This window comes from Microtus pennsylvanicus, chromosome 9 (genome assembly GCF_037038515.1).
Source record: "Microtus pennsylvanicus isolate mMicPen1 chromosome 9, mMicPen1.hap1, whole genome shotgun sequence".
Lineage (NCBI taxonomy): Eukaryota > Metazoa > Chordata > Mammalia > Rodentia > Cricetidae > Microtus > Microtus pennsylvanicus.
The window spans coordinates 82938251-82947540 of NC_134587.1; positions in this window are offsets into that span (position 1 = coordinate 82938251).

Below are 9290 nucleotides of genomic sequence, written 5' to 3' on the forward strand. Positions count from 1 at the left end.
AAAATCTACTTCCACTTGCATTTAACACTGTTCTTATATCTTTCATTAAGTGTACCAGAATATAATTATGGTTTGTAAGATAGTCATTTTTCTTTTTTTGAAATAATTATTCAACTTTTTTATGTGCATTTGGTATGAAGGTGTCAGATTCCCTGGAACTGGAGTTACAGACAGCTGTGAGCTGCCATGTGGGTGCTGGGAATTGAACCTGGGTCTTCTAGGAGAACAGTCAGTGCTCATAATCACTGAGACATCTCTCCTGTCCCCAAATAGTCATTCTTAAAGAACAAAATAACATAAATGGTAAAGACTGTTTCCAATAGGTCAGAGATCTGCCTTAGCAGGTCAAGGTGCCTCCCACCTGATGACGCAAGCTTGACACCTAAGCTCCATAGCAAGGACCCATATTGAAGGTGGAACCCAAAAGTGAGCCAACTCTACAAAGCTTCCCTCTGAGTCCCACCCGTACCCACATATCTCAGCCTGTACACTACACACACACACACACACACACACACACACACACACACACACACTGATAATAGAAAAGTTAAAACACTTTTGAAGGGTGGCTCTCAGTAGAAATCAATGTGTGCTGTTATCATGTAAGCAGGCTCATCCCTATCTTTTTTTGCTTTGTTTTAGAAATAGGGCCTTATTCTGTAATCTAGGCTTGTTTCAAACTCACTCGGAAACACAGGCCAATCAGCTTATAATTTATGGAGACCTATGTGTGATTTTCTTTGGGGCTAAACGGCTGGGGGTACTGGGCAGGACAGAAACCCCCAACAAGCAGGCCCCCTTCATGTCAAAATTCCCCATGCTGGGATCCCTAACCAAGGCAGAGGGAAAAGCTTGGTCCTGCCTCATCTTGATGTGCCATACTTTGTTGACTCCCATGGGAAGCCTGCCCATTTTGAACAGAGGAGTGGAATAGAGGAGTAGATGGAAGGTGGAGGGAGGAATGAAAAGAGAGGAGGGAGGGGGAACTGTGGTTGGTATGTAAACTGAATTAAAAAAAAAGTTAATTAAAAGAGCAGACTCTCATGGAACAATTCACAAGCTGAAGGCAGTAAGAAACTTCTGACTAACCAGGCTGAGGCTTCTAAGTCTAAGACCAAGGAAGCACAAAAGTGATGGAAAGGCGCCTGCAGGCCAAGGAGATCATCAAGTCTCTGTCCCAGGAAGAGACCAAGAGATAAAGCTTCCCTAGTGTTTGCACATAGTGGCCGGGCTGAGGGCTCATGTGGACCAGTCATTAAAATAAAATAAGACAAAAAAGAAGAAAGAAAACCAATTTGATTTAGGAATTGTGGCCTTCTGCCACCTTTAATCCTCTTTGACGATCTGGCTTCTGTGAGACTATACCAAAGCTTTTCTAGATCTCCATGAAGTAGCTACTCAATATTGGCATTCATCTCTCACCGGGTTATCAAGCTTTCATGAGGCCCAAAACACTAGTGTGGATTTGTAAGCCATGTTGTCCCATCAAGGCAAGTGATCCATTTAAACAGCATCAGAAATATTTTGGACAGAATCTGCATTAGTTCTAAATGCACAAAATCTGTGCTAAATGGATTATCTTCACAGTCGACTACCTGTGCCCTGTGTGTAAACGATACAACAGTCTTCTGGCTTTCGATGATTGTACAGCATCCTCATTAGTAGGAGCTGTGGAAAGCCCAGTCATGGTGGATATTTACACAGATGTCTATGTGGAACAGGCACCCAGTTGTGAATCAACATAAACGAGCCTTTGGTAAACTATGTGTAATGTGGCCATTCATTTCGTAGCATTGTTGCATGCATTATTTATGCCTCTCCCCTGTGTGCCGTGCTCATCTGAAATGCGCTCAGAGCTGACTGTTCACAGGTGAAATCTCTTCCCTGTGTGCTTTTCGTAGTAGAAAGGATGAAATAAGGCTGGCAGCTATTCCTAAGCAATAATCACGGATCAGCGTCTAGGATGGCTGGTGTGGGCACCTTTACTTACATGCTGGGTATCCACATTCCTTATAGGCCCTGTTGATGTCTCCACTGACGTTCAGGTCTACATTTAACACGGAGAAAATGTACAAGACCTGAAATCCTGTGGGTGGCATTGTGTTTGGTGGCTTTCCTAAAATAAGTTCTGTCACATGTGTTTGTGTATAAGGAGGTATCTCTGGGTGTACATATTTTTTCATTCTGCAATCAGAAACTGCCCATGCTCATCTTACCGAGGATTATGTGATTGTATGCATGTGGGTGCATGTGTGTATGCATGCGTGTATGTGGATAGCACTACTTCTCTTAGAAATAACTTCCTTTGCAGCCATTGGATGTATGTCCTTGTCCTTCGTGCACATGATGCTTCTCTGTGTCAGTCTGCCCATTTGTCCCATCATGCAAAGCAGAAAAAGTGGAGCTGAAGTAGAGGTGCAGCAGCGTCAAGGTAGAGGAAAGACAAGGGTGACATCAGAGGGGCGACTAGCCATTGGAAGCTCAGGAGGAGGTCATGGAGGGTTCCGCATAATCGTGGCTTCACGAGGACGGTTTTAGATGCACCGGAAGCATAGCGGACTGTTTTAGATGCACTGGAAGCATAGCAGACTGTTTTAGATGCACTGGAAGCATAGCGGACTGTTTTATATGCACTGGAAACACAGAGGACGGTTTTAGATGCACTGGAAACACAGAGGACGGTTTTAGATGCACCGGAAGCATAGCGGACTGTTTTAGATGCACTGGAAGCATAGCGGACGGTTTTAGATGCACTGGAAGCATAGAGGACTGTTTTATATGCACTGCAAACACAGAGGACAGTTTTAGATACACTGCAAACACAGACCCTCGACAGCAGGTGTTCAACTGCCTGCGTGGCACTGCCCTTGTCTCCTAGGGGCCATTCACTGACATTTAAATGATCATTTTACATTTGACTTTGTGGTAATTTCTAATTATGGAAATTTGAATAGTGCCCCATTTTTTCTTTTATAGCACCACAGTCTACTCTAAGCTTTTCCATGCTTACTTGTGAATACAGAAAACAGCCATATATCTACCATCCTTACAAAGTGTTGAAGATTGTCTTGTGACTCTGGGGCCTGTCTGTCAATGTGACTGTTTATAAACAAAGTGTCATGGATTGTTTAGTTCTTATAATTTATATAATGACATGATGGTAAGACAGAAATAATATACTATCTATGTAATCTGAATATCTTAGTAGGAACAAAGGTAGAATGTTCTATAAATTATTTTTATTAGAATACATAGAAAAAAGGCCTTAAAATCTTTACCAGGTGCTGGAGAGATGGCTCAGTAGTTAGGAGCACTGACTGTTCTTCCAGAGGAAGATTCCCAGCACCTACAAGGCAGCTCACAAACATCTCTAACTCCAGGCCCAGGGAACTCAATGCCATTTTATGTTCTCTTCGATCATTGCACACAAAGTACAAAGAAAAACAAACAGACAAAACACTCATAAACACTAGGAACGAAAAAAATAGCTTAAGAAAATCTCTAGAGATTATTTTACCATGCTTCCTACCTTTTGAAACTAAGACCAGAGGCTTCTAGTGATTGGTGTTCTGCTTCACATAGCCCATCAAACCTTTCTAAAAGCAAGTGTGTTCAGAATAATTTGATAGACACTTGCAGACACGGAGACATGACTACATGACTTTCGATGCTCGGAGAGATGGAATGCCTCTGGATAAAGAGGATGGCAAGAGGCACTCTATGGCTGACTGTTTCAATAAGTAGGCTGCGATGAGGTGCTCATTCATTCCGTTCACTGTGTGTCCTAGGTTAATATTTTCTAATTAGAGATCTTTCCTTTCTACTCAATCACTTCTTATTTTACCTTTCCTCACCTCCCCATTGTATAAGGAAAATCTTCAGTGACACCCAGCTTCTCATTGCCTACAGTAGGAGTGCAGAAAAAAAAAACCCTGAACACTTAAAATGGATTAGAATGTTTCACCACACATTGGTCTGGGATAAAAAAAAAAAAAAAAACCCTGCTAGGAGCAGACGGCTCTAATTAGAACACGCTCCTGTGGTAAGGAATTTGATTAGAGATGAGAAGGTTATAAATTCTTCATGGGAAAAAATTGTCTGATAAGATTAAAAATTACCTGTGTTTTATGGATATTCTTTCTGCTTCTTATCCCACAATGTTCCTGAAACTAAACTGTGTGTTTCAGAGGTATATTATCAGGCATAGGAAATTAAATTGGTTAACAGAAGATGTATTCAAAATATATTAGATTAAGAATATTAGGTTGCAGGGCCGGGCATGCCTTTCATCCCAGCATGCAGGAGGCAGAGGCAGGCAAAACTTTGAGTTCAATGTTGGCCTGGTCTTCAGATTGAGTTCCCAGACTGTCAGGGCTACAGAAAAACCCTCTCGGAAAAATAAAAACAAAACAAAACAAAAAAGAAGAATATTAGATTACACTGAAACCATAAAACCAACCATATTGAACCTCATAGAAGTGAAAGAGGGAAGTACACTTGAATACATTAGCACAGGAGACCACTTCCTAAATATAATCCCAGTAGCCCAGACACTAACAGCAAAAATTAATAATGGGACCTCCTGAAACTGAGGACCTTCTGTAAAGTAAAGGATACCGTCAACAGGACAAAACGGTGGCCTACAGAATGGGAAAAGATCTTCACTAACCCAGATCTGTCAGTGGACTGATCTCCAAAATATACAAAGAACTCAAGAAATTTGACATCAAAAGAACAAATAATCCAATAAAAAGGGGTACAGACCTAAATAGGAAACTCTCAACAGGCAAATCTCAAAGGGCTGAAAGAGACTTTATAATATGCTCAGCACCCTTAGCCATCAAAGAAAAACAAATCAAAACAACTCTGAGATTCCATCTTACACCTGTCCGAATGGCCAAGATAAAAAACAATGATGACAGCTTATGCTGGAGAGGATGTAGGGTAACGGGAACACTCCTGCATTGCTGGTGGGAGTGCAGGCTGGTATAGCCCCTTTGGATGTCAGTATGGTAATTTCTCAGAAAACTAGGAAGCCATCTATCTCAATACCCAGCAATGCCACTGTTGGGTATATACACAAAAGATGCTCAATCATACTACAAAGGCATGTGCTCAACTAGTTCATAGCAGCATTGTTTGTCATAGCCAGAACCTGGAAACAACCTAACAAAAGAATGGATAAAGAAAATGTGAGATATTTACATGATGGACTACTACACAGTGATTAAAAATAACATCTTGGAATTTGCAGGCAAATGGATGGATCTAAAAAAACCATATTGAGTGAGGTAACTCATATCCAGAAAGACAAATATAATATGTACTCATTTATTAGTTTTAGACATAAAACAAAGAAAACCCAGCTTACAGCTCACATCTTCAGAGAACCTAGATAACAAAAAGGACCCTAAGAGAGACATACAGAGATCTAATCTACATGGGAAGTAGAAAAAGGCAAGATCTCCTGAGTAAATTGGGAGCATGGGGAGTATTGAAGGGGAGGGGAGATGCAGAGAGGGGAGCAGAGAAAAATGTAGAGCTCAAAAAAAGTCAATAAAAATAAATAAAAAAGAATACTTGTGAGCACCTCTGAAAACCTAGACAACAAAAAGAGACATACATAGATCTAAATAGGAAAGAGAAAAAGACAAAATCTTTTGAGTAAATTGGGATCATGGGGTTCATGAGAGAGGATGGGAAGAGGGTGAAGGGAGGAGAGTGAAGAAGATGTATAGTACAATAAACATAATAAAAATATGAAATGGTAAAAAAAAGGATACTTCTGGGCTAGGCGGTGGTGGAGCATGCCTTTAAGCCCAGTACTCTGGAAGCAAAGTCAGGCAGATCTGTGAGTTCGAGGCCAGCCTGGTCTACAAATCAAGTTTCAGGACAGCCAGAGCTGTTACACATAGAAACCCTGTCTTAAAACAACAACAAAAATAAGAAAACCACTTGTGCATTATGCACTTGAAGTAAACAACAAACTACAACAATGCCAATGACCACAAGAACGGCAGCAGCAGCTACTGCTGCTGCAGGAGCTGCAGCATCTAAACTCATGGTTTCTCTTTTTTCTTTTTCTTTTCTTTCTTTCTTTATTTATTAAAAACTTCCACCTCCTCCCATCCTCCCATTTCCCTCCCCCTCCCCCTTGCTCTCCAGTCCTAAGAGAAGTCAGGGTGCCCTGCCCTGTGGGAAGTCCAAAACCCCTTGCTCCATCCAGGTCTGGGAAGGTGTGCGTCCAAACAGACTAGGCTCCCCAAAAGCCAGTACATGCAGTAGAATCAAAATCCAGTGCCATTATCTCATGGTTTCTTTTGGAATTTGAGAATCCTGTTTGTTATTTACTGAGGACTATAGTGCATTTGACACCTTTAAGAAAAGTCTATAAATAATGACACTGATAGTCAGGATATTATTAACACTCTTTAAGAAAACCATCCATTGATCCTATGTTAACATCGAAGCATTAGCTAAAATAGTAAACTACTTCATTGCCCATGGATTCATGAACTGCTAAAGAAAAAAATGCATGGCACCAGCCATGCCAGGCCCAGAATTCAGTGTTTCACATGACCACTATCACTGTTCTCCAGCTTTTGACTTCTTGTTTTCCCTTCTTCTGTAATGTTTCCTGAGTTGGAGAGGAGTATAGACATCTCATGGCTGAGCATCCAACAGTCATATCTTCTTTGCTTCGGCCAGTTACACATCTCTGTAATCACCTCTGAGCACTGCAAAAAGAAACTTCTCTGATCAAAGCTGACAGCTATATGATACGGGAATAAACATAGCTGTCTAGATGGCAATTTGGTAGGCAGATTTTGCCTCCACCAACACGTTGGTCACATGGAAACATGATTGTTCCCTGACATGCATGTGTGTGTGCACACTTGGCAGCTAGCAGTTGAGGTCAAGCTTACAGCTCAACATCCTTCAATGTATAGGACAACTCCAAACAGCAAACAATTATCCATCCTATAATGTTTATAATCCCCAAAATGGCCCCCAAAACCCTCTTCTGTAGGGAGAAACATCAAAGAAACACACTCTTTTTTTAAATTTATTTATTATTTTTTTAATTTATTTATTTATTAAAGATTTCTGTTTCTTCCCCGCCACCACCTCCCATTCCCCCCTCCCCCAATCAAGTCCCCCTCCCTCATCAGCCCAAAGAGCGCTCAGGGTTCCCTGCCCTGTGGGAAGTCCAAGGACCACCCACCTCCATCCAGGTCTAGTAAGGTGAGCATCCAAACTGCCTAGGCTCCCACAAAGCCAGTACGTGCAGTAGGATCAAAACCCCATAGCCATTGATCTTGAGTTCTCAGTACTCTTATCTCTTTGTACAAAGTCTGCGTCCTAAGGAGAGCATTTTAGCACTTGTTCCAAGTAGCGTTCCTTGAGCAGCTGGCTCTGCAGTGGGATTGGCAAGTAGTGTTTTATTAGGGGGCAATTTTAGAAAAGGGAAAGAAGTAAGATTGGGTATAAATTCAGTGGTAACAAAATTCCACTGAAAGTTCAACCAGATTCTGTAATGGGATGAACTCTCAGTTTTGCCCATCAATGAGAACATCTGTGCTTTATCCCCACATTGGTCATTGGGTCATTGGAGGTGAGCTATCCCAGAAGGAAGCATGACTTGGAGAAGGAAGTCCCAGGGAGGGGGCTGGCAGCTCAGCATCATTCTCCAGTGACACACAGAGCTGCTGAAGGAACAGTTCCTTCCTCAGATAGGAAACTACTTGCCAAATCGTAGTGCTGCCGAGAATTTCTAGAGATCAGCATAGCTGAATCTGAGTCTACTCTGCTTAGGGAGAGTTCAGCCCCTGTTGGATAGCCATGAAACTGATTCCAAGGTTCAGGTTTATAATACTAAAGATAGCCAAGTATTTCAAAATTTTAAATGCATTTTATCTTTGTGTCATTTTTTAAAAACGTTTTGAGACAGCATTTAGAATTCATTATTATTCTTTTGTTTCAGCCTCCCAAATGCTGGGACTGTTTGTAAGCCACGTGCCATCATGCTGGACCGTTTTACTTTTAGTTAATGAATTCACATAAAAATACAATACTTTGAAAAAGGGTATAGATATATTACAATTAAACTAACCATTCGAAACAGACTAGGAAAACAAAAGACAAAGAAAGCTAAATTATTGTGCCACCAGTTTTAGGTCAACTTGACACAAGCAAGAATCACTTCGGAAGAGGGAATTCTCAGCTAAGGAAATGCTTCCAGCATATTGGCTGTGGGGGTGCTTTTTTTTATTATTGATGATTGATTGTGGGAGGGCCTAACTCACAGTGAGTGGTGACATCTGGTTTTGTGGTCTATAGTGCCATAGAAAGAAAGTCTGAGTAAAGCCATAAGGAGCAAGTCAGTAAGCAGTGTTCCTTCATGGCCTCTGTTCAGTTCCTGCCTCACATAGCAACCCTTCAGTCTTGGAGTTTGAACTGGAAATTAATCTTCCCTTCTTAGGTTATTTTTGGTCTTGGTATTGTATCATAGGCTATAGAAACTCCAACTAAGACAATTGTTATCTATGATATAATAATCTGCGGCAGATACTTAAAAAAATCAGCAGTTTGGTTTATTTCTTATACGACTAATAAATTCTAACATCTCCATATCCAAACTTAAATCTTTTATTATATCACATTCTAGTCAATGATACTAACTCTGCTTAATAAAAACAGATGCCATTTACTCACCAAAGAACTTTCAACATTAATATATATCTCACATAGATGTAATAAAAACATATACACACTGAACATGACTTGTTATATAAAAAGTAAAAAACACTCTGTTTGGTGGCGGGTCATTTACAGGTCATTAGCATCATAAAAGAGTACATAAAATATAATGGCCAGAGCAGTTTGTACTGTCTTTGTGGTTTTGAGAAAAGATACTGTGATTTGGATTAGGACAATTAGGAAGAGTTCCGAGAAGGAAGTGTCAATTGAAGTCTTAAATCTACATGGGATTTTAACACAGAAGACATAGATGAGATAGGAGATTCTCAAGCAGAAACAAAGAGCAAAAGCATTGTTTAAATTGAGGCTTTGTTATTCAGTGCTGGAGATTGAAACCAGGGTCCATAGCTCCCAAGACAGCACCCTGCCATGAAGCTACTTTTCCAGCCCATTGTGCTGGCTGTGAGTTTGGAAAGAATGCTCAACTCACTATAGAACTCTTGTTTCTCCTCTTGATCTATTGGAAAACTGACACCTCCAGAATAAGAAATTAAAACTTCCAATACCAACTTTAAAAAAGATTTCTT